The sequence below is a fragment of the Ambystoma mexicanum genome, chromosome 2p (assembly GCF_040938575.1).
Source record: "Ambystoma mexicanum isolate Mex_15411 chromosome 2p, UKY_AmexF1_1, whole genome shotgun sequence".
NCBI classification, from domain to species: domain Eukaryota; kingdom Metazoa; phylum Chordata; class Amphibia; order Caudata; family Ambystomatidae; genus Ambystoma; species Ambystoma mexicanum.
Window position 1 is genome coordinate 315411322 of NC_090923.1, and position 27096 is coordinate 315438417.

At 42.4% G+C, this 27096-nt stretch overlaps 1 protein-coding gene across 3 annotated transcripts in view; it reads left to right on the forward strand.

The window, feature by feature from the left end:
• The window catches only part of IL17RB (interleukin 17 receptor B), an 833505-nt gene that overhangs the window by 42689 nt on the left and 763720 nt on the right, over positions 1-27096 (forward strand). The window contains exon 1 of one of the 3 annotated variants that reach the window (XM_069643633.1): positions 10336-10417. The exons of the other annotated variants lie outside the window; for them this stretch is intronic. The gene's annotated coding sequence lies outside the window, so the exon portion shown is untranslated. Of the gene's footprint in view, positions 1-10335; positions 10418-27096 lie in introns of those variants that run through there. 3 annotated transcript variants of the gene reach the window in all.

Sequence of the window (27096 nt, forward strand, 5' to 3'; positions counted from 1 at the left end):
TGGCTACACTAACAGAATCTATGTGCTCAAATTGGCCAGTTGCTGGTGAATCTTGCATTATTTAGGTGGTTTCTCTTAAGTTTTCCTCTATATTTATATCTGTGTAGTATTGATTGTATTCTTTGAGATATTATAGAGGTTGTCTAACTTTGTTTAAGCCGACTAGCTGCTGCCACATTTTTTTGTCTTTTGTTAGTAAACCATTAACTAGTACAATCAATGATTGATCTATTAAGTGTTGCACTCCTAGAGTTTGTACATTTTCTTTAAGATCTGAACGCAAATAAATGCAAATATACTACTTGGCCACAAATGCCTTTTAGTAACTCAGATGGAGGCAATTTGGCCGTTTTCAGTTAAAGCCGTATTATAGCTTGAAATTGGTGTACTGCTTGGATTATAATACTCTCATATAAATGAAGTTGTTGGAGAGCTTTTGGAAGTGGGAAGATTTCTAAGTTGTTAGTAATAGCACGTGATGGCATTTGGTTATTGTCAAGCTTTGTATTGCAGATGGTGCAAACTATTGAGGGGTCTTTTATTTAGTATTTATTTTATGTTGTTATATATAAAGCTAATTGGGACCATTGGGATTCCAAAACAGATACAAACTTGGTCTGGTATTTCAGCAGATGTGTTTTGAAACGTAACTATTTCTTTTTTGTATATGTTAGGAGGTTGGTGTCTGTGAGGCTTTTGCTAGTGTTTTCTGAGGTTACTGGATTTTGTAAGTCAACTTTAGTTCCAAAATATTTACTTTGGATGTGCTCTATTCCTCAAAGGTGTTCTTTGTCTGTTCCATGTCGGAGAACGTTATTTAAACTTTGGACTTCCAGCGCAGGACCTTTTGCATAGTACAGTCTATGCACAAGATTTTGTATAGTGGAATGGTGTATTGCTAACATTTTGATATAGTGGAAGGTGCTTTTGCAATCAGTTTCTGAAATGCAGGCTAATGAATGTCCTTGCAGTCCAGTGTGGCAGCGCACTGGGCAGGAATCTATGGTTTGTAAAGTTTTACTTTTGTCTTTTATTTTCACATTGTGATTGAGGAATTGTCGTACAGATTTGAAGGATTGTTGGCGTACGATACATGTTGCTGCGTGTCCATTTGAACTTTGGACGGTCTGTTTGGGTGAAAGGAACATTTGTTTGAAAGTTTGTATTTTCTGTAAGGGTTCTTTTGCCATAATGGTGTCTCCTACCATTTCATACCCTCGGACATTACTGTCTATTGCAATTGTTTTTTTGTTCTTGTTTATAAGCCTCTTCATTGAAATATGGTTCTGTGCTGTTTGTGTGAATCCATTCACCTTCACAGAAGTTTGAAAAGGTATCTATATTGACATTGCACATGTTTAGAAGTACTTTTTTGTAATTTATTGATTAATTTAGTTAGTGGTTTCATTCTGTTTAAAATCGATATAAACAACTTTCTCTTTAGTAGAAAAGCACTGTCAACTAGAGCTTCGAGGATTAGTCTTCTGCTGCAGCTTTTAAGGATAGATTGTGACTTTTAAGCTGTCTTTATAAGATTGTGGAGATTTTCACAGTGGAACATTTTTTGCAAAAGTAGTTTTTTGGAATGCTTTACTGTGGCTACGTTAACACTGGTAGATTAGTAGGTATGCTTTTGCTTGTCCATGTTTTGTTACTTGCAAGAGGGGCCTTACATTTTTTTTTTGTTGAGTGAGGTTACTAGCTGTTTTGTTTTAACGTTTTCTATACATTGTTTTGGAGGTGGATGACTATAGGGCTTGCCTTTATTCTTATATGCTCTATTTTCTCTTTGTTTTCAATGGAGTTGCCTCTTAGTAGGCATTCTGTTCTGTCTGTTGGGAAAAAAGAAAGTTTGGGTTTGAAAGTTGTGGATTGTATATGCATGTATTGTGCATGGGTGTGTGGGTGTGATTGTAGAGATGCATAGAGTGCTCTGCGATTGTGTAGTGGGATGATAGGTGTGGTTAGGAAGGTTGTAAGAGTAAGAGTCTGTAGAGGTGTGATGGGCTTGGGTTAGTGAATAAGGGAGTGGTGGTGTGATTGAATAAGTAGGGACATTATTATGTTTTGAGGAAAACAGTGGGTGTTTGAATGCTGGTGTTTGGATGGGAATAGATGGGAATAGAAAGAGTGTGCATGTTGCAATATAATAGGTAAGAGTGAAATAAATGTTGTTGATTCAAAAAGAAAACTCTAGGCTAATATATAGTGAAAGTACATTGTTACAATTAGAGAGATATATATGCTATATTAATGTACTTACTTTGTAGGATGTGAAGAGTGTTCTTTTTTTGGTAGCTGTCTTTGGCAATCCTCTTCTTTCCTGTAATTGTAAAAGAAAGTTAGTTGGTATGTGTGGTTATGATGAAGTACTTTTATTAAGAAAGGTTTTTATATATTTATGAAGGTAGGAGGAGCTGTTGGGGAAAAAGAGTTAATGAAGTTGTGTTGCAGTGTTTTTAAAGAATAGGGAAACTGTGGCCTAGTGGTAATGCAATGGCAGATTGTTGCTGCTGCAGTGTTTGGTGTCTTATAGTAGAGGTTGGGAAAGAAGAGCATTTTATATGTAAGGTGAAGTGTTGTATGTAGATACTTTGGTGGTATACAGATATGTGTGAGCAGGTGGAGAATGGTGGCAGTGTAAGTGATGTAAAGAGTGAGGATGGAAAGTGTGACATTCAAATGGAATCAAAACTGCTGGCCATTTAAACATGTTTCTTTTTAGGAAAATGTTCATGAAAGTAAAAAAGTACAATTTCTAAAAGGGTTGCCCTGTGCTACAGTGTCCACAGACACCGCGGTAGTCTGCGGACACCACACGTGCCATTCAGGTCCTTTAAGGATGCCAGGCATGGAAAGGGTACTGCGGAATCGCAGACAGTTGTGGATGTCTGCTGACAACAGCGGATAAGCCAATCCGGTTTCGCGGGTGTGGTGTACAGGAAGACTATGTAGCAAGAGTTATCTTTGTTGTGTGCAGTGGAGATGGCTATGGCGATGGCTATGGCTTTGAGGAAGCAGAGTGTTTGGATCATGGACGATTCTTGGGTCCACTGGCTAAAGGGGTATTCTGAGAAGTGTGGATTGTTTGAGAATCTTGGATTAGATGAATTTCAAGTTTCATGGTATGGAGTGCGTGTTCGAGGAATGAAGTGGGCGGAATTCCTCCGGTTTGTGAGAATATGGTTAACTTGAAGCATCTGGACATCATAGTAGATCACTGTGAAGGCAACAGTTTGGGCTATGTTACTGGAATTGCATTACAGTTTACAATGAAGGATACATTTGGAAAATTGATGGAGCTGTTTCCACATTCAAAAAATAATTGTTTCTCGAATAGCTCAGAGGCAAATGTTAATGTGTTCGAATTGATTTTGTTCACAAATTGAGAAAGCAAGGTGCAATGTGAACAAAGTTGTATGTGCATTATTCGAGAGATAGTGGCAAAGAACAACGTGTTAGTTTAGTACATACAACCAAATAATCCAAAAATATATATAAAAGCCAGAAAGAGAAAACAAGTTACTTTTAAGAGCCACCATTTTTGAACGAAAAACAATTAAAATGATTTTGATTCCTCCATCTCACGCCTGGAATTTTGTGATGTCATCTTTGATGTCTGGGTGTTAGTCTTAGCAGTGCACAGTGGTGGTGCAAGATATGGTTACTTAGCTTACCATAACTAGCATTTCTGGTGGTGTTCGGTTTTACTTGTAACCATAACGTCTCTTTTATAAAATCTTTTCACTGAATATATTATATATATTATTATTATTTTTTTTTTTTCTCACTAGAAAAAAACTTTGTTAGAGGGACGTTATTGTTAAGTTGCACTACTAAAAACCTGTGAAATTCACAAAAAATACTTTATAAATGTGACATTATGGTTCAAAGTACAATCGAAAAACCCCTGAAATTCGACAGTTATGGTAGGCTAAGCAACCATAACTGCCCGCACCACTGTGCACTGCTAACACTAACACCCAGGACATCAAAGATGACATCACAAATATCATTGATGACATCACTGATGACATCACATGTGCATTTACTTTTCAACGAGAGGTTGTGAATTTAGCTTTAGCAAAAAAAATCTGGTAATATCGGGACATGTGTAATAAAGTACATACTTCATCACGCAATGTAGTGTTGTAAAGAAAATGTTATTGCAGTGTTCTTTCTAGTACAGGAACCTACTCATACAGAAATGTAGGTATTGGCTGCAGCATACACCACAGAAGTGCTAAGTTTGTACTTTCCAAAGTTGTATAATAAAAAGGTGAATGTTTCCGTATCACACTTTTCTGGTCAGTGAAACATGTACTAAGTTGCTAATAATGCATCACTTACTATATATATCTAGTACTACACACAAAACATAAATAGACTACAATGCATACAAAGATGGGGCTTATATGTGGAGAGTAAAGTAAGCATACAAGAGGCAGTATCATTAGCAACTGTGTATAATGAACATGATTGGATTCATGCACAAAAATGATTGCTGTGTTTCATGCCTGCTACTTCCGCTGTATATGTACATCAAACGCTGCGATTAAATTCTAAAGAAAGTAGTGTAAGAACATGTGAGAATAGCAACATTAATAAATGTAATACCTTTTGAAAGTGAAGTTTCTGACTGTCAGTAAATAAACCCACCTGGCCTAGATATGGCAGTGAACAAAAAACGAAGGGGATACACATGTGATGTCATCAGTGATGTCATCAATGACATTTGTGATGCCATCTTTGATGTCCTGGGTGTTAGTGTTAGAAGTGCACAGTGGTGCGGGCAGTTATGGTTGCTTAGCCTACCATAACTGTCGAATTTTAGGGGTTTTTCGATTGTACTTTGAACCATAATGTCACGTTTATAAAGTTTTTTTAGTGAATTTCACAGGTTTTTAGTAGTGCAACTTAACCATAACGTCGCTCTAACAAAGTTTTTTCTAGTGAATTGTACGGGATTTTAGTAGGCCAACTTAACCATAACGTCCCTTTAACAAAGTTTTTTTCACTCAATTTTACAGGTTTCCAGTAGAGCAACTTAACCATACCGTCCCTTTTGCAAAGTTTGTTTACTAAAGATGATCGGTTTACAGTAGTGCCACGTAACCATAATGTAAAGCAACTTCTGACTTATTTAAACACCTTGCGGAGAATACCACTTGACAATATGCTGGTGTACAGCACGGTAACGTGTCCCCGAATCCGTAAACACTTAACAGTAAGATGTTGGTGTCGTGGACAATGTGGAAACAGATTTTATATTGATGTAGGAACGTCCACCTGCAACATTTGCCTTGCACAGCACCAACACGTATTGGTAGTTAGCCATTAACAATGTAGTACACATTGCATACTTTCAGCAAAAGTTTTAGTTATCTGAAAATGACATCAGCTAAGGCCATCCCTCCTCCCCAAGAAACAGCAGCACTACTGTAATGAAGGAGCATGACAAACACTGCCCCAACCTTAGAAATAACAAACGCACAATATTTTTGCACCAGACACCCACTCCCCCATATCACTGTTTGATGCGTCTTTCCTCATTTCCATTTGCAAATGGCCTTATTAGCTATCCCATCAAAAAAGAAAACCAAAGTAACAAAGTAAATGTTGCGTTAAGGACCACCTTTCACAGTAAAGGACATAGACGCTATAAGATTTGACAGTAATAGTATAGATGTGCAAAGCATTAACGTATGCTATGGAAAAATAGGATTTCTGGTTATAATCCGGCCTGCCGCGGGCCGGATTACAAAACAAAATCCTTTTTCAAGATGGCCACCATCGAAAGGAAAGGCGGTTGTTCCATACATAGCCCCTCTTTGCTTTCCATGACAGCAAGGAGAAAGCAACAGGATTTACCGTGACGCAGAACCTGTAAATAACCATATAGCAACGTATAACGTGCTACTTTACATTTTGAAATGATACATGTGATTTTAAAAGAAAACAGTAACATTTTAAAATTTGGAAAGTACTTTTATTTAACAAACAACTGTCAGAGATGAATGAACTAATTCCATTTCCAAATAATTTGTAGCAATGTCTCTAAAGCCAACATTGACAATGTTCATGGAGAGACACATGCAGTTAATTTTGCATACACAAAGTATACGTTTCTGTGAAAGCACTCGATTTGTTTGCACAGGTATGGCCTCACACCACCATAAATGATATTAAGTCGCTCCTTGTCGCTAGTTCAGCATGGGGACAGAGCGGCCCTGGCCTGTCATCCCATAACATTATAATGGACAGGCACCCGGTCACCAGCAGTTGCATCTGGCGTGCAAAGAAGCCGGCATCTGGAAACCATGGCACGCACAGTACGGCAAAATGTAGCTAGGCGGAAAACGTAAGAGAAAATCTGTGTCAATACCCAACCTTTACGAAAAATTTCCAAAACAGACACAAAGATTGTGGAAAATACTACACTAATGTAAGTTGGCAAACATGACATTTTAAAGAAATATTAGAGTTGACCATGGGTACATATAATGACACCCTACAAACGCAGATAAACAGCACTTGCCGTAAGGGTTAAAAAAAAGGACAACTACACAGTGAGATGGTAATTCAGTTATGGAGGCAGCATGAATGGACAAGCAAGAAAAAAATGACATGTCATAATGTTACACAAGACCAAAAGAACATGCAAACTGATACACAAAGCTATGTGGGCAAGCATAACATTTCAAAGAAAAAGAAATAACGGTCATCAACGGTGACTCGAGTCATAGCCTGCAAACTCGAACAATGTACACTCTTTGTTATTGGAGGAAAATTACAACTGCGCAAAAATATAATACTTCAGTTACATTGTCACAATTAGTGTACAGTCGTCAAAATTAAACTTACATCATCTTGACAGCCTCCATTAGTTTTGCCAAAGTCAGACAGCAAACTGTTTGCATCAAAGAATCTTCGTAAACTGATATTTCATGTTCCTTACAAACGTTTTTAAAATATAGCCTTATCAAATAGTATTTTTTTTTCCAAGCTTTCATTCCTTGAGTAGCTTTTAAAGTTTCACTTTCGCTCAAGGTAAAAAAACAATAGCCCCTTATGAATTGACTTTGATGCGTGGGCCTACTGAGCTCGCAACCAAAAAAGCAAATCAACTGACCTTCACTCAGAAGGCAAATACATTCTCACTTTGCAGCAACATATCCTATCATGAGAACCGCTGCTCCCATACTCTGCATAAACCAGTTTCCATCAAACACTCCAGGTGGCCGCCTCAGATTTCAAAACATAGGATGCCAGTCCGACTTCAATATTAATCTGAAAACATTGTAACACAGACGCAGGCATTGGTCGCCGTGCATTGAGCACCAAATTCCACTTTACCGTATGAATTTGGTGGCAAGCAAACACCACTTTTTCAATTTTCCGCAGCCACATTCCATTCCAACCTAAAGAAAGCTCACCTTCGGAAACATTATTTCATAATTTTAACAAGTGCATTAGTGTCTTGCTTTGTATGTGTTACCGGCGATGTCCGTGTACACCAAAAGATGAATAAAATATGGCGGAGACCGTGAAGAAATCTGACGCACTTCACGCTGTTCCACAACCAATCAGTGAAAGCGCCACATGTCCGCGGACATGAGGCTACGGATTAGCCAATCGATTTCTTGTCCGCGGAGCAAACAGGGAAGTGCGACCGCGGAGTGGACATAGATATCACTAATTTTTCCAGACATACTTTTACATCGTTTTAAAGAAAAGTACTGGACGGATTTTCACCAAATTTACAAAAGCATGCTTTTGAGACTAAGCCACTGCTCCTGCTGCAAATTTGGTGAAAATCCATCCAGCGGTTTGAGCTGTAGGCATGCGCAAAGTTTTTTCCCTATCCATTCTATGGGAAAAAAAGACGTTTTGGGACCCCCCCTGGACCAAACCTCACCAACCTTGGCAAACAAATTCAGAGTGGGCCATATACTTTCTTTGCAAAGTTTGGTGAGGATTCGTCCAGGGAGAGCGAAGGTATAAGCCGCCCAAAAAGTGCTCTTCCTATGGAAACAGCAACTTAACCATAACTACACGGCCACTACTGTGGCCGTGTAATATATATTCATATTTATTCACTGAAAAAACCTTAGTTACAGTGCCGTTAAGTTGGGCAGATGTAAAGTAACAAAACTCTTGACATTCAGCAGCTGTGGGAAGTCAAGATCAGCTAAACTCAGAGCATTCCCGTTGATTTCTCCTATAATCCATGTCCCCCATAATGCAATGTTGTATGCCATTGTGAATCCCTTCTCTCATAATATATATATGTGCTCATGGGCTTTACAACGGGAACGTGCTGAGTTAAGCTGGTTATGATGCGTTAAATCTGCACAACTTAAATGCAGTTTCACTAAGTATTTTTCAGTGAATTTCCTGGCCTTCGGCCGTGTCCACTGTAGATGTTCCCCCAATATGTTTCAACCATTGCCAGTTGGCACGGCCTCTGGCTGCTTTCGGACCCACTAACCAGGGCCTTAGTCACTGGCCAGTGAGCACAGCCTTTGGCCATGCCCATTGTATATTTTAAAACACTACCGGGCCACCAGCCATGGCCTAATCCAGCGATAACTGCCCCATAGTTAAGGTAATCACCTTGAGTCATAGGAAATCTGAAAATTCTATTGCTAATAAGTTTTGACTTGCAGGACGGATATGGCTGATATTTTCCAAACAAAAAGCCAGACTGGACAATTTGGGAATGATTCGTTAAAAAATGAAAATGTTGTTAAGAAAGCAAAAAAGCGCTGTTTTCAGCCTACTCCCATTCATTTCACCATAGAGGAAAACGTCAGAATTTGGTAAAGCCAAAGTGCAAAAACTGCTCAGCAGATTTGGAGCAAATAAGAAACAATTTGGGCATGAAGTGTTGACTTAATTTACGGGGCAGATTTGGGGTTATTCCAATCAGGAGTTTTTAAATATTTGATGGGGAAAGGCATGCACTCCTGCTCCCAAAAATGTAGCAATATCTCCCATGGTGCTTTGCAGCAGAGAGCATTTCAGAAATCAAAAGTTGCCTTTTTTTTGCTCAATGCGAGCGATTACCTGGGTTATACCAGAGAATGCGAAAACAAAAAGTACTCAAAAAGCTATTTGGAGGAAGAAAAATTATGAAATGGCATCAACGGAGAGGTGGGAGGGGGAAGAGGATAACATGTGGAATTGGAGACTTGGGGATAGTCTGGCCAGCCAGTTAGAGTTCAAACATTTTCGGATTATCGGGGGAATACCAGGGGTATTTTGCAAGAATACAGCGGCTACAACATAAGACGTGCTCTGAAATGAAAATGCATCACATGAACCATGGAAGAGGGTAGTGGGCGAGGGCATGGGAGGGGAAAAGTAGCTGAGGGGGTGCAGGGACCATAGAAAGAGGAGGGGACATGTGGTGAGTGCCTGTGAGGGCAGGGAAGAGTTTTTCATGTTCAACCATTTTTGCATTATCGGGGGAATATGGGAATATCGCCCAGGCATGGGTAGTTCATTGCCGCTGTATGTGTAGTTCATTGCCTTTATTGGGGGGAATGTCAGGGGAATCCCACAGGAATTAGAAGAGAGAGGAAACTTTTACACCTAGTGGTCCCAAAGGACCCTTTTGGTGCAACATGTGCGGTGGTCATGGCCAAAGGCCATAGCTAGTGGGTCCCAAAGGAACCTATTGCTGAAACATGTACAGTGGCCATGGCCAAAGGCCATAGCTAGTGGGTCCCAAAGAAACCTATTGGGGCAACATGTGCAGTGGCAATGGCCGATGGCCAAGATAAGTGGGCCCCAAAGAAACCTATTGGTGCAACATGTTTAAACATTTTTTTATTTAAAAAGGTATTTATTACTTTTTCATCAGTCTTTCACCTTTACACTAAAGTTCACAAAATTGTTCCTAACAAACATGCCTCGATAAATCTTGATGAGATCCATTTCATTCCTCCTTCTTTGTCAGGGATATATTGTCTTTTTCGTTGCTGCATTCAAAAACTTTGTCCAAACAGGCAATTACAAGTGTCGTCCTTTCCCCCTGAATACACCAGTCATTGCTATCACATGTTTTAAATTCTTCGAAGAACCCTCCCGATATCACTGTTTTCTGCGTGTTTAGGACCTTGCAGGATAATACTAGATGTTTTGGCGTTTCTTTTTCATTTTCTGACCGTACATAACCTGCAGTCCGTGTTTATTGGGCCGTCCTTTCCATTAATGTCTAAGACTTCAGGGTTGGATGCAGATTTAGGCGAACTCTCATTAATTTGGATCTGGTAGGGCATGTCAGTGATCATTTCCTGGTGACATAAGTTCACTCTGTTTTCTTTTTCTAGAGTCCGAATCCAATCCTGTCTCCAGAGTTTGATCTTTATTGAATTTGGGTTAGATTGCAACTGGTCTTCATCGTATTCAGGTAATGTAGGACTTTGTTACATTCTGTTCTCTTGTCTTGTAGGTCTTTATCACGTCCTCTTGTCATTCCCTCCTTTACTGCTCCGAAGCCTAGTACTCGGTTATCCAGGCTACAATTACAAAAGACATTCAGCTTCTTCGAGGTGACTTGCAGGTGCAGGGAAATCAGGCCTAGTTCTTGCCTTATTACTGATGCTGGCATACAGTTTGGAATTTTCAACAGCATTTTCCAGAATAGGCCTTCTAGTATGTCCTATGTTTTCTCAGGGATTTCACCAAAATCTTCAGCCCCAAAAGTCACTATTGGGGCGACCTTCATTTTGTAGAATGTCAGAGTAGGGCTAACTGAAAATGTACCGTATTTTCTATAGACCAATCTGCCTTGATTAGCCAGTGTCTGCATTCTAGATCTCAACATGTTTACTTGATGTACTTCTCTTAGAGAAGTACTTATGCAGCTGCCCAAATATAGGAATGCAGACACTTCAGGTAGGCCAACATTCTCAATGTGCCATGGTTCTTTGACCGGCTTCCTTCCCCTTGCTGATTGAAGTGTCAAAATCCTTGATTTAATTAGATTAACATTCAAGCCATTTGCTTGCATGTACTCGTTAAGGGCTTTTAGTTGTCGCTGTAAGCCCACTGGGGGTTGGTCTTTTAGGACCAAGCCGTTTGCGTACATCAAATGGTCAATGCTGGTCACAGCAATGTTTGGGGGAAAGCACCTAACTTCTTTCAGTGCCGCTATTAGGTCTGACAGGAAAGGATTAAACAGAGAATGTGCCAAGGGGCAACTCTGTTTTAGGCCTCTAGTTGTTGAGATTGGGCGAGACATGGTGACTCTTTGGTCCATATTTATCTGTAATACTGTGCCTGAGTTTAGGTCCTTGATTGCTTATAGTACGTCCCAAGGACAGCCCTATTTGGCCAGCTTGGTCCAGAGCATGTTCCTGTTAATCAAATCAATGCCTTGGATAGATCAATGAAGGCAAGAAGTTTTCTTTTTACGGCAAATGGATCGCTTTTTCAGTAGGTTAAGCAAGAATACATTCAAACCTGACTGCTGCCATTTGTCCATTTGCCTTGAGGTTAGAGTATTCACATTTAAAACCGGCAAGGTCAACTTAGCAAATGTCTTCCCCCACCGCGTCTAGGAAGGCGATAGGCCGGTAGTTGCTGGGGTTTGTCCTGTCACCCTTCTTAAAGATGGGGACGACTATGGCTCTTTTCCAGGAAGACGACACTTGCTTCAGTATTTTTATCAGTTCGAATAAGATCTCCATATATTTTGCCCAGAGTTCTGGTTCTTCTTTCAGAATGGTGTTCGTCAGGCCATCAGGCCTTGGGGCTCTCGAGCTGCTGGCTTTTTTAATAAGGTTACAAATGTCTTCAGCCTTCATTTTAAAGGTCGACTCTACACCGCTGCTAGGGCTCATTGCGGACAGTTGATCTTCTTGCTCATTGAATACCTTCTCGAAGTGTAATATCCATGTCTTTTCCTCTACCACATTAGTTTGCAAGGCGGTAGTTACATGGTTAATTGAGTTTAGAATTTTACAAACTCCCGCTGTTTATCTTTTGCAGATTTTTTGCATCATTGATTCAGCATCTTCTTGGATCATCAGGTATTTATGGGCTTTTACCCAATTTGTGTATGCTAATTTCCTTTGATCAGATCAGCTGTTGTCTACTCTTATCCTTTTTATGTCCGATCTCATTTTTTTTCCTCTCTTCGACAAGGACCTGTTGAAACAAATGCTTATGCTGGAAATCACTCTTTTGGGTCCCCTTCCTTTTTTCCATAAAGGCCATCAGTAGCTTTGGGTAGTCCACTCTCAAGCCTTTATCTCTGTTCATATTTTGTGGTAGGTCCTCCAGTTCTTTTGTTAGTTTCTTTTTTCTTACTGCATCTATTATTAGGCAGTTCCCCCTGTGGTTAATTACCATTGGGCAAGTATAGCGATCTCTGGGCGGGTTGGGAACTCTAATACAGGATATCTTGATTATGTTGTGGTTACTCTGGGATGTCAAAGTTACTTCGAGGGAGGCCACCAAAGGAAGTAGATTTCCAGACACAAAAATGTAATCCAGAACTTTTGTGGAGTCTTCCCGCTTCAGGTATGACAGGCTGGCGTGTCTCCCCTGGTTTGCCTGTTCATCAGATGTACGTCGCAGGGCTCCAGTTCTGCTGTTCACAACCTTCCTTTAGCCAGTCCAATGGTCTTATGGCCCAGATTGTCATGGCCTGCCACCTGATGGTCTTCCAATGCATCCATGTTGAAATCGCCACGTATGACAATTAGTGGGTCTGGTAGGGAGAACATTAAGTTATCTAGCAGTGACATGATCTCCATGATGAATGTAAGGTTATCTATCCCCGCGGAGTTCCAGAAGATGTTACATAATATCAACCATTCAGGTATGTCGGACCTTATCCCTGAGCTTTTAATCAAAGTCACTTGCGTGAACTGGTTTGGGTTCCAAATTTCAAAGACATTATATGGATTTGTGTTTTTATCAGCGTTAAGAGTCCCGATGCTGGTATTCCTTTTAGGCCTTTAGTGGCAGGGTTCAGTAGGGTAATCCATCTAAGACTGGTGGAGTTCTCAACTAGGTTCATAGAGGCAAATTAGCTTGTAGTCGGCCTATCTACGTTCTTCTTTGTCAAACAGATGAACGACTACCCTGGTGTTCCAGCATCCAATTGTCCACCCCGTTAATGAGGGGGACATACATTGCTAGACTTTCCCTTTTTTCACCACTAAATCTTCTGCCATCCATCCTGATGAGTCGGCCTCGTCTCCACTTGGGGTCTTGTTTGAGTGGTTGGTGACTCTCCTTTCCGATGCAGCAGAGTTATCCACAAAGATATGTAAGGGGGACGTCACGTTATTTTCTCCGTCAGCTCCTTTCCGCTTTGGAGCTTGTTTTCGGAGCCGTGTCTCAGTTAACGTTGTTTGCGACACTCCTTCTTGCAGATGTAATCTGGTTGTTTTTTATGGTGCCCAAGGATTCCCTTTGGGCTCCCCATTTTCTGTTGGTGTCATTATCTCAGAGAGGGAATAACCCACAGATATGTGTGAAGCCTCCTCAAGTATGGTGTCTTTTATTACTACATCTTCCAACTTTCTCTAAGTGGTCCTCTCTCGTGAATGCCACTCTGGCAATATCGTCTGTTGTTATCAGTCTTACTTTTGGAATCCGATGTAACATTTTCAGGATGTTTGCTCTGTTCAAAGTTAGGCCATTGTTTATCCTGGCGGTCCGTTCAAGAACAATGCTTGGGTCCCAATTGTCAAGTTTCCTGGATCTGTTCCACTCTTTAAGGGGCCCTCTAATGGTTCTGGTTCCTTCACAGTGGTTGTCGATGCTAATTACGGATAGGGGAGAGTAGTTTTGGACCACTGTTGGTGGGGGATTATCCCTCCTGTTTATGTCTGCTGTTCTAGTCTCACTGAGGTTTTGTTCTGGCTTGGGTGTGAGCACTTCTGGGTGAGGGTTTTAGGCTTGTCCCTATCTGGGAACCTGGACTCACGGATGGCAACATCACAGCCAGGGCTAGGTGCTTCTGTACCAGAGTTCTAAAGCCATCTTGCTCCGTCACGCCAAACAGGCTAGTGTGTCTTTTTTTTTTATCAGGGCCCCTGTGATGTTCAGGCCATCTCCATATGTTTCATCTGTTTTAGACAGAGGCGTGTTCGAGAGCTCCTCCCTTTCTGATACAACCGAGTATGTGGAATAGTCCAACATTTGTTCCATGAGCTTCTCCTCACCTGGTGAGGTGTCTACATGTTTGTAGACAGGGCTTTTTTGGAATTCCTACGTCTTCCCTTTTTGTTCCAGGGATTTCTGCTTCGAAAAAAGTAGTTAGATTCTTGCTGGGAGATGGGGAGGGTTAACTTCTTGAAAAATTGGTGGCCACTATTAGACTTGCCCTTGGCCGGTTTTGTGTGGCCCATATGACTTTCAAATCACTTGTCTGTCAAATATTGTGGATTTTCTTTTGAGCCCTTTTTTTGCCTCTTCAATTTGACAAATAGTGGGTAATCTGTTGCAGGGTTGGATGGAAGGGCAGCTGGGGGTTCTCGCCTGGTCCAACAGTTGTCTGCCTCCTTGACCGTAGTATTAGGATGCTCTTCCTCTTCAATTGAGGCTTTTTCATCTTCGCTCCGGAGAACTCCTTTGGGCTCACCCACAGAAGCCTCCTGCTCTGCTTCCTAGCCATAGGCTCACGTTCTAGTTGGTTAGTTTTGTTTGTTATTTCTGGGTCATCCATCTCCTTTTCAATAACTGTGTTGGAATTTCCTGTCCCTCGCCTATTTGGGGGGTTCTGCGGTGGCTGCTGTGGGATGTTTTTACCCATGCATCCGATCCCTACCTCAAAAACTGTGCAGTACTGGCATTGAAAACATCATGATGGCCAGAGCTTCCCAGAAAATGCCCAGGGAAAGGCATGAAGAATAGGCTGCCACCCATTTTTGCCGATGTTATGGGCACAGAAGGGCACTGCCTAAAACCACCATTGGACTACCCACACAGTAGCCTGAAACCATTGGTAATGGCAATGCTGATTGCCAAAAGCAACCTAGAATTGTGGGGAATTCATTTTCTTAAATCCCAAAAATGGGTGCATTACCAGTACTCACCACTATCAGAAAGCCGGCGTTTTAAAACAACACCAGACTTTTTTTTTGTGTAAAACTGAATAAATGAACCCAAAGCAGGCCAAAGAAAGACTTACTGAGGGGTGGATACAATGTAAAGTTATATTCTGAAGTGACTTGAAGGTTTATAACAAGACTGGCTGAGCTGTGGATTTCAGCAGTTTAAGTAAATTTGGACTGAAAGACACTAAAAATCTAAATGTTTAAAAGAAATGAGTGACCTACTTTGAGTGTCACATGGGTTGCAATTGTTTAAATGAATCAGCATTCTAGCTGCATATGTAAAAATTGTTAGTTTTATTTGAATGCAGAAAACTAGGTAACTAAAAGTGACAATAGCTGGGGCCTGGCTTAAGGAACTGAATTCTGCCCACCAGCTACCGCCGACAGGAGTTGAGACTTGCACAACAGCTGTGTTCCCAGGCCTAGCTGCCTTTTGCTGTTCCCACCAAAAGGGATATGACACTTCTCTGATTGAATTACCAAGGGACTGCTAGAGACTAAACATAGGACCCAGGCAGAGGGTTTATTGGGGGGAGGCCATAAATGGCTTCCTCTTGAACAATGGGCCTTCCAGGACCCAGGCAGATGCTTTATTGGGGGGACCATAAAACAGCTTCCTCTTGGCAGAAGCTGGGAGGGGCAGGGTCTCTGAGCTTGGCAGAACTGGAAAAACCAGAAATTCAACCTTGTGCTGGGGGGAAACCACACCCCTTTGGGGCCAGAACATAACTCTAAAAAGATGGATCATTCATAGAGCGGACTTGTGAAAATTATTTAAATGATACCATAATTCTTGTGATTTTTCTGCCCACATTTTAAGAGGTTTTTACAACCGGTATGATCTGGGGGCAAGCTAGCAGTTAAGAGGGTATTACTTAAAATGTATGCATGTTAAAAATCTGACACTTCATCAATTAATGTCCATACTCCTTGCGCACATGTGTGTAAATTTGGGTTAATGTCCGATATTGCAAAACCAGTTAAAAAGTGCAAATGTTGCCATTTCTGAATGCAAGCCCCCAGGAAGAGCAGATTTGGACAGGGTATACCTCCTGTGATATGTGATGGGTGCATGTAATTTTAAACAAATGTGTACCTGTGCAAATATGTCTTTTTGATCAAATATAGATTGTGTGCAATTTTACAGGGGAGTGTCCTTTCTGAAAGCCATTAAATGACATCATTCTGACACACAATCCTGCTCTCCAGTGAGAACGCAAAGAATTCTCCAACCTATCAGAACTCTGAAGGGGTTGGGCCTAGAAAGCTAGCCTCTCCACCCACTTTCAAAACACATAAAAGCAGACAGTCAGGACAGATAGGGACATTCTATTCCATCTGCTGCGGGACGCTCTGCCGGGAAAATCCATACTTTACCTCCATCAACCTCCAGAGAGCCAACATAGAGACTTCAATCTATCCACCTTCAGAGACCAAGACTTTACTTCAGAATTTGTAGCAGAGAGGTCAACTACAAGCTAAATCCCTCTTTAGCAGGCCTCAAATCATTGCCATTATCACAGCCAGGCGAGCTGTTTGAATTCTTTGCAAGAACTCTTGCCATTTGCCAGAGAGCAGTGTGGTATCCAGAGAGAGACCAGCTGAACCGAGACCGCTGTATCCGGACCCACAGACCTGATCAGAACCAGAGACCCAGACCAGCAGAGTAGAGCTGACCCCGACGCTGTGCGCAGAAACCGTCCGTGGCGAGTGAAGAAAACCTGTTGACCAGATCCGTGGCGAGGCCCATTTATTTAAAAAATATATTGTGAGTACCTAGCAGAACTGTGCAGAACCAATCTCTTAGTTAAAATAATATAATTCAATCTATTTTAATCTAACCAGAACTGTCTCCTAGAAGTTGTACCTGTCATTTGCAAAGCTGTCACCTGTCATTTTCTAGTTGCAAGCTGTAACTTGTCACTTTGAACTTTTAAAATTTCAAATCTGAAAAACGACCTTTACCATATCGCTCATATCTCCGTGACCGTTTGTCTTAGAGACTTGCAGTAACTTTCCTCTGAAAGCTGGGAATCTTGGCTTTTCAACGAACCTAGAACCGCATTCCTAGTCCCTATACTTTTGCCGCAATCGCGGAAAAACGCACTCGCGAATTTTACCGCGATTTGCAAATTTCTCCACGTGTGAAAACAGCAGCTTCCTTGCTTTCATTTGCCAAAAATTCGTTTAACCTGCCAATCATTCCTAGAACATTGCTAAAGTAAGCCTGAACTTATTTAAACCAACTAATCCTCAACCTGAACCTCCAGAGGGAATTAAAATCATTTTAGCACATTTTCCAATATATTGCTATCACATTTTAAAGCATTTTGAGCCTGTGTAAAACTCATATCTATTCTCCTCTAAGCTTGCTGGGAAACTGGAACTCTGTATTACATTGTGATTGTATACCTGAACCGTGTGCTCTTCCTTCCATCTCCTTACATTGTATAGGGGGGGTGAATTGCCACAAAGGGAAAGTGATTACCTTGTCTTTTGTGAAACCATATCAGTTTATCTTCTATACTGCATTTCATTCATTCAACCTTGCATTTCCTTGAACCCTATAAAGCATTCTCTACCACATTATTCTTCTGTCCCTATTTACCAGTGTGCTACCTTATCCATTTCATGTCAACTCCTTAGTGATTATAAAGAAGTGGGCTAGTGCCAGATTCTCTGTTGTTAATCTTTATCATATCAGATTAAGTGTGATATTCAATTATTAATTTATTATAAAGTGTGATATATATATATATATATATATATATATTGTTTAAATTCTCAAATAAACCTTTTAACTTGCAAAACAGAACTACTTCTTGGCTCAGTGGAGTCAGGGGGATTCCAAGAGAGGGGTGTTATATAGGGGTAGTCATCCAGAACGCATGAACTGGACATAAAGATATATCAATAAGGGTTTCCATTCAGTATCCCAGACTAGGCATTGACATAGCTGTATTGTTGAATTGAATCCTCTTACACTGCGGGCCCACTGGAGTATGTAATACCCAGAGGTTTCTAAGCGCAGACTTAGTGATCGCACCTATGGTGCTCTGTGTCGTCTTGCTTCCAAAGCAAGCACGTTGCCCCTGAGCTATCCTCACGAGACATGGTGGTCGATCTGATGAAGTGTATGTGCTTCAATTTCCTTTTTTTTTGGACGGCACGTCGCAACCTTTTTTCTTCAATAATCAGACTCAAGATCAGATGTAGCATATTTTGTCTCTCTTCTTTCTGCATCTCCAATTTGCTTTGGACAGCTGAACCCTTACACAAATATCATTTTTGAATGAAGCATGGCCATAATGGTTGCCTGGTCCTTTACGTGGTTGTCAATTGCCTCGTGCAATTTCATAAATGGTGCCAATACCAATGTTAGTGCACCCATAGTACTGACATTAATTGGTGTATCCACTTGAGCCTTACGTTGCATACACTTCTGTTTTTGTTTTCCCTTTTTTTTGGTGTTGGTGAGGGTTAGCCCCATTTCCTCCAGTGCCTGGGTCGAGGTTGAGTCGGTACTTGTGGCCGATGGTAGTGGATCCATTATCACGCGATCCTACTCTGATTATTCTCAAGATAACTCATGTCTGTGCCTCTTTCTGCCTTTTATCCCCCTTTTAGTTTTATGCAGAGGGTGCACTCCAGAGTTTCCCGGGACCCCAGTCTGCATTATTAGTAGTTTTCCTTCTTGTTTACTACCCCGTAAGTGCAAGGATCTTCTTTGACTGCCTGTCTGATCCGGGCAAGTCGGTGCCACTCGAGAGTTTCCCCTAACAGGCATGCTTCCTTCAAGTTCCGTAGTGTAAATCATGCTGGCCAATTCACTAGGCCCTCTTAGGTCTTCAAGGGCGTTTGGGAGGTGGCTTTCAAGCATGGTGTATTTTATTTTTGGTGCGTCTAATCCAAGCCTACTGCTAGTAGCCATCCCACATCTTTCCAGCAGGTTCCAGCTTGCAAGTAGCGTGGAGTCTTCGACCTCCCCAAGGCCCTCCTCTTGATCAGTCCAGGATCTTGTCAAACATTTCGTCGCTTTGGAACCAGTGTTCCTATAGTGGAATCTTGTTGAGTTTGTGATGTTAGTTATTCCCAGACCTGGTGGCTTCCATTGGTAGGGCCCCTTGAAAAGAGTTCATTTTTTTAGATTTGTGGGTTCACCCCATGGGGCTCTCTCAGTTGAGGTTAAGGGTAATAAGTCTACATTGTACCTAATATAGGGTCCCTTTCCACTGTGGAAAGTGATTGTGACTCCAATACTTGTTGCCCTTGGCCCACCTTTTATCCTGAGGCCAACAATGTCTGTTCTGGGCCAGCAGGGGTGTGGGGCTTCATACCTAGGATTTCAGGAATATGTGGCTCTGTGTCTCTCGTTTTGGGGCCTCTGCCACTGTACCTGTAAGGATCAGGTCCAAATGTCTGTTTAATAATTTTAGCTGTAATGGTTTCCAGCGTTCTGCCAAACCACTGCAGTGATTCATTTGAGCCCTCTCTGCTGTCCCTTGGATCAGTCCTTAGTGGCATAGCTGGCCTTAAGGCTTCCGCCATTGATTCCTGGTCGCATTTGGTGAGGGGACAGGTTATCAGAGGTAATAGGACGGGGTTGGGTTGAGACAGGCCATATTTTTCCAAATATGAGGCAGTGTAGGCAGTTACAAGTATTCTTGGCATCAGAGCGGGAGGTGCTGCAAAATCGAAGTGGCTGAATGTATTACATTGTGTGTCTCCAAGGGGCTTACACAAGTTAGACCTTGGAGACAGGTTGTTATGCGTTATAGTGTACCACTTTCCATTTCACTCACCTCCAGCAAAAGGTTCTTCTCTGAGTCTCCCGAATTCCATCCATTTGGGGTAGACTTCGGAGGAAGGCCCATCTTTTCCATTGATGGGGCAAGTCACCCAATGCACGCCAGAGGGGGGATCCCAACCGGGCACTCACCAGGGTGACAGCAGTATGGGTGGCGAAGCAGTCCAGCAGTAACTGCAGGTAACTGCTTACACTCTGCTTTCACTCTGCTTCACTCTGCAAAGTGAGGCAGTGTTTTTAAAGGCTCCTCCTCTTTTCCTCTACACAGCAAAGGCAGACCAGCAGCAGTCCACCCAGCATGGTTCTGCAGGTAACTGTTCACACTCTGCTCTCACTCTGCTTCACTCTGAAAAGTGAGGCAGTGTTTTTAAAGGCTACTCTTTTCTTACAAACAGCAAACAGCAAAGACAGACCAGCAGCGGTCCGCACGGCACAGCTTTGCAGGTAACTGCTCACACTCTGCTCTCACTCCGCTTCACTCCGTGAAGTGAGGCAGTGTTTTTAAAGGCTCCTCCTCTTTCCCTCCAAACAGCAAACAGCAAAGGCCGACCAGCAGCGGTCCGCACGGCACAGCTCTGCAGGTAACTGCTCACACTCTGCTCTCACTCTGCTTCGCTCCTTGAAGTGAGGCAGTGTTTTTAAAGGCTTCTCCACTTTTCCTCCAAGCAGCAAACAGCAAAGGCAAACCAGCAGCAGTCCACACAGCATGGCTCTGCTCCAAGAAGTGAGGAACCTATTGGTGCAACATGTACAGTGGCCACAGCATGGCTCGTGGGCACCAAAGAAACCTGGTGCTGCAATATGTTCAGTTGCCGCAGCCAAATGCCATGGCTAGTGGGCCTCAAAGAAACTTAATGGTGCACCATGTACAGTGGCTAGTGGTTGTGGGCCAACTCCCAATGATTAGATCAAGAAAATACAAACCTCTAGGGAAAAAGACTAGGTGAACCCGCTTTTGAGAAAGGCAAGAATTTTATTTTTGTATACAATGTCCCCCCACACACTCAGAGCATCGTAAAGTTGGAAATCATGTGGAGTCATTTACGGGTAAGGCCAGTGCCCAGGGCCAGCCGTTTTCCAAACTCTCCACACTGTAAATGTAGTACAATACTGAGGCCCCCTGTCGTGGCTCCTAGTGTTGGCTGCGACTGCCCTGACCACCTCACTGCGGCAGCCACAGGAGCGTACCATGCAGGCTCCATGATCCTCCCTTCAGGCCCAACACAGCAATGGCACAGCCTGACTCAGGGCCCTGCACACAGACTCCTCTGTGGAAGTTCCTCCGGGGAGCACGCAGATCCTACAGCTGCAGTGTTTGTGGCACCAGCCCTCATACGGTGCAGGAGGCACAATGATCACAGGCCTCTGCTGCATCTGACTCGCCAATGGCTGCTGTCCCTAAAGCCCCCTCAGTTCCTGGCAACAAACTTCTCCTGGCGCACCCTGAACAGCCAAGATGAGCTATGGGCAGGGGGCAGGGTATACAACCATCCTAGCCGCTCCGATGGTCACATATATTTATCCCCAGGTGGAGCTCTATCTTCAGGTGCCCATTTTCTTTGGCACCCTCTAGCTCTACCCAGGGCAGGGTCTGTTGTGATGGAGAGAGTTATAAAACGTAGACAGCTGCAGGGACATCAGCTAGGGGTCACGAGGTCTCCCTTCCTACCCTTTAAAAAAGAAATTTAAAACATAAAACTTTTTTTTGAGGCTCCTGGGCTCTGGCCAGTAGCGTGTTGCACTTTGTTTCTGGAGTGGCTGGTTTTCTGATAGCTATTGCCAGTAGGATAGCTCAGTGGGATGAGGGCTCACTGCTGCAATGTGTGTGTCATCTGCAAGTTGGAGGTTTGAATCCCAGCAAGGTCAACTCGGCCTTTCATCCTGTTAAATTGTACCAACACAGGTTGGGTGTAATTGTATGCATATTTGTTCTATATGAAGCGCTTATGCGTAAGTGCTACATAATAACACATCATTATCGTTTGGTCTTGGACGTCTGCTTGCATTCACAGAAATGTGGTAATATGGGCCTATACGCACTGATAATAACTATACATATGGTGATTCATTCTTGTATGAAATGTATATCACTTTACAGTGATATTGTAACCACCATATTTTTGTAGTGTACTTAGAAACAATGCTATGTGATGCCACGTTCTGTTTTGCCAACGGGTGAAAGGTTGTGATCCGTTGCTTCCCGTGATGTCACTTTGAGGTGGAGTCAAATGACATCATTTCCTGTGATGTCATCAGAGGTCAAGGGTCATGTGATGTCACTCCCGCTACCATTGGCATTTTGGTGAAATGACATCCCTGGACGGCTGGCAGAAGAACCTCCCACACACACATGGCAAAAAATTAGAGGGTTAGCTAGTTTATCAGTACAATGGCATATTCTGCAAGAGTATCTAGCCCAGGGAAGGTTTTTATTTTAGTTTGCAAGTCCTGTTTAGGTCCTTAGATGGCCTTGTGGACCATATATAATGCCTGGGCCTGAACCCTAGATTTTACAGGTGGACAGTGCAAAGAGCAGCAGACAAATGATCTTGAGGACCCAGATAGCCTTCTCTAGTAGGCCAAATAAACAGTTTTGCAATACTTCATTCTGCCTGATACGAAGACACTGATCATTATAAGTTGGGCATTGCTGGAAAAGTACTTGAAGACTTCACGTAGTAGCCTTCTCAGACGAAAGAATCGATTTTTATTTCACGGGCACATACATGATGTCCACACATCTTTAGTGCATTGGTTCTGGGGGCTGGTTATTAGAGAATATCTCCTGTAAATTCTCATCAAAGTGATTGCAATAGTTTCCCATCAAACTAAGAAACTATTAATCACTGATATGCTGAGGGCCACGTGACGTACTACTTTCTCATGTGTTGCATTTGTCCGAATGCACATGTAACTAAATGTGCCAATTAAGCAACATTGAGACGGGATTGCATGAAAAGATCGAATAAAAAATGCTGAATGCGCGTTTTTGTTGCATTCGGCATAGGTAAAAAATACTGAATCTGAAAATTCCGAATTAGGGGAGGGTGGGGTTGCGGGGGTGTTCCCCGCTCACCTAATTTAGTATTTTCTGCTTTAGAGGCTGTGGGGGTGCCCCCTGCATACTAAAAATATAAATAGCAAACAACCAAAAGCTTGAATTGCAAAATGCGGCAAAGTGGCCCACTGTATTTTGCAATTCGAGCTATTTGTGATTCACTATGATCACGTACATCCCATTGAGACACATTTGAAATGTTGTTTTGTACAATGGCATTTACTGCACAATCTACAAAAGTATTTTCAGAAATTGTATTCTAATTGCTTATTTATAATGCACTTAATACCCAGGTTTCTAAGTGTTAGGGAGAATTTTCATTTCAGTGCTTAATTACTCCCACCTTAGAGACCCCTCCAGCTCTTTTGCTGGACTTTGGGACTTTTTACCTTTAACCCTATGGGTTTTCTTTGTTTTTGGAGTGTGGCAAACTCCATCGGCTTCTACTTTTATATGATGACACACAGCACCTTCAGTGCAGTGTCACAGAGAGGTTCCTTTGATTTTTCATAAGGTTTAAATACCTTCTCTTGGGTAAACTACTGTTCCCAAGAGTAGAAAAGTGAAATTGACTTTACTTACCTGTTTTTCCTATGTAGGTCCAGTACACCCCATCGTATGTGGAAGTGCCGGAGGGTTACTTAGTAGCCCCTTTTCTTACTTACTCATGTAATATTTTTTATGTTACCCTCACGACTTTAAATAGCCGGTGGCAGTGGTTTCATTTTCCTACCATTTTGCATTTCTACTGCAATCTGACCCCTCAGCTTCAGCAGTGCACCCATGGGTGCCCATTTTGTTAAAATGGCCCCGGTCTTTGTTTTTTACCATTTCTTGTTTGTGAGGTTTTTCTTGGGTTTTACTCTGCGCGCCAAACCCTGTTTAACCCTTTTGTGTGTTTTGCCATTGGCAGGCTTCACTGCTGAAACCTGCCTCCGGCCCCAGTGTTTCTGGAAGGGCAGGAAGCGAGGGAGGTGCCCGAAACTCCCTGTCCGTAGTCTACTTGGTTACCTGAATGCACCCAGTGTTGATTGGCTGGCTAGTTGTCCTTAGAGGACAGGCACCCTGCTGTGTGAGTGGCAGCTAGGCTGTCCATGAATGGGTGGAACCTGCATAAAAAGCATGGCTTCTGTAAGCAAAAAAAGAGTCGACCACTGGACCAAACATCCGATGAAGGAAACTGGAAGAGAAGCTTGCTGCACCCTCCTGGACCGTTGAACTGCCCGGTGAAATCCTGCTGCAGTGCTGAAGCTCCAACTCCGAATCAACTAGAGAAGACCCGGAACGGATGACTTCTTCCCTTGGGTTGGTGGGACCAACTAACCCCAGGATGAACTTTGCTGAAGGACCTTCCCCAACTGGTTGTACTTCTTTGCGGCTGCTGGAACCGAGTGCCAGGTGTTGAGAAATCCGTAATCGAGTGCATCTTCTTTAAGCCAGACTAGAGCTCCAGGAAAATCCTGAAGCAGGACGAACCAAGCGAGTCACCTCACCAGAGTGCTGGACTCCAAAAGCAACGGAAGCCCATCAAGTGTCCAAGAACCAAGGTGGTGCTATTTGCTGGTAGCTGAAACCGTGAAGTGCTGCTGATCTGAAAAGACCCTGTAGTTGCCGCCGACCTTCAAACTGCAGTGCAGGAGTCCTTGGGATGTCCTCCCTCTTTTCCCCACGTCTGAGGCCCAGGAGACAAGGATCTGCAAGACTGCCACCAGAAGAGAAGTCAGCTGGATCCTCCTCTTCAAACCTAAGGTACTGTCTTGACTGAGGGGTACTTAACTTTTTTGTTTGTAGCTTGATTTGATTTTTATTCACTGGAGACTTGTAGTAGCTGCAGTTTGCAGAGTTGATTCCAACTCTGCCCTTCACAAGCCTACCGGCTTGTGGCCCAACAGTGGTTCTTTTTCTACAAACTCTCTGAAACGTTGTGCAATACCTTGTGCTATTTAAAGGAGTGCCTCAGCTCCATAGACATTGCTCAAATTGACTTTGGCCATCCTGGCTCCCTGCAAACTCTTCTGATCCATTGACTTTGATTCTAACTGTCCCTCATTGGTGGTGCATAAATTTAACTTGTATTGCTGGGAAAGATCTAATCTAGACTTCATTGAGAGATTGAAAGGTATTCACATGTTCTGAGAACCTGTTAAACCTTTTCCTTCCCTAACCTGTTCCTTTTCCACAATCTCAGAACTGCATTAAGTACCAAAAGTGATATATCAATGCCAAACATTGTCTTAGTAACGGAAGTCATCTTAGGCATCCCAAAAGGTTATCTATTTGCTATCTGAAATCTGAGGTAGTGAGATGAAGTGTATTTTTATTGTTGCATATTGCCCCTTTTAAAGAAGGCATTTTTAAAACTGACCATTAAATAAATAATTATGTGTTAATTGGATACTTGTAATTGTGAATCTCAGTGTTACATCTCTACAGCTCACATTTACCCCTCTTGAGATACGTCTGGCTGCTTAGTCACTCTACCAACTTGTGTAGTACACACCTATACCAATAGGTGCTTGAGTGGAGTTGTGGGATCAATCTCTACAGATGCGCTAGTTACCAATCACAAAATATTATTGTTGTATAACCACTGTGTTTCCAAGAAAAAGAACAGTGGCAGCGAGTACACTAATTCCGTCAAACTTCCCACAGAGTTTGTAAACAGTAACACACTAGATTGAGGTTCGGGACAGTTTCTCGCGCTAAAAACCCTTGATTTAGAAAGTTCATCAATATCAAATGAATATATCACTCCGCAGAATCAGATAGTAATATCGATGATATTTATTCTTCTGAAAAGAAGACAGCCGACACGTGTTTTGACCCACTGGTCGTTGCTAAGGTGGTGTCATATCAGGAGCAAACAGAATGATTGTACATAAAGTAATTTAAAAAAAAAAGGAGTTCAACATTCAAAATGTTCAACATGGCAAAAATAAGATAATATTCAAGATATCATCATTGTTACAATATTATTGCACATACCATATTGTTGTTACGCTCACCTGGTATCCACAGGGATGCCACCCAGCCGTGTTACTCGCTGGTATGCTTCTCAGCTTTGCCCTGATGTGGTCTGCGGGTGTCACGCTCACCTTGCTCCCACAGGGGTGTCTATCGGACCCGGACAGCTGCGGTCTCCTCCAACGTGAAGCGTAGTGTAGAGATGAACGACTGGACTGGCCCACCTAATCTCATATGCTTGACCCGTAGAAGTATTCTCCTGCAAGTGGAGAAAGGGATTTAGCCACCCGTGGATTCTAGTAATGGCACCCCACTGTTCTCCCCACTAATCACCTCCGATATTCCCTTTCAGTAATCTCACCTTATGTTTTTGAATGATGAGCTCTCCATCCTGCATGGAATGCAGATACCACAAGATAGTACAAAGGACTTTACGTCTTTTCACCAGGTGGGCCACCAGAATTGTCTTTTAATTTTAGCTTCTGTTTTTGCGATACCTGGGTGTCCTTCCATCAGAGCATCATGATAATTGGAGATAACTAGTTCTTGTAGTTGTGTGGTAGAAATAGACGCCCTTGATAGTAAGGTAGGTCATTGCTGATTGAATAATCTTTGCCTTTCTTTACCCAGTCCTGCAGGATCGAAAAGTTGTTGGATTTTTAAATTAATATCTTCTAAAGTCTGTAGAGTGGTTATGCCAAGAATTCTTTGTTCTGAAATTATAGGCACCGGTTCTGGATTTCAATATGCTTCTCCGATCCCTATTTGGGATAAGGCATCTGCCTTGCCGTTTTTACAACCTGGTCGATAATTGATCACGAAATCGAATTCGGCAAAGAATAATGCCCATCGAAGTTGACGCGATGATTGGGCCTTGGCTGTTTTCAAATACTGCAAATTCCTGTGATCTGTGATTACAGTGATGTTATGCCTGGCACCGAGAAGATAATGCCGCCAAGCCTTGAAGGCAGATTTGATGGCTAATAACTCTTTATCAGTAACTGCATAGTTTAGCTCGGGTGCAGAGAACTTTCTTGACCAGAATGCTACTTGATGAAGTTGACCGGTTTCAGGATCCTTCTGGGACAGGACAGCTCCCATGGCTAAACTGGATGCATCGGTTTCAACTATGTATGGAAGCTCACGGCGTGGATGCTTTAAGACAGGTGCAGACGTGAATTTCA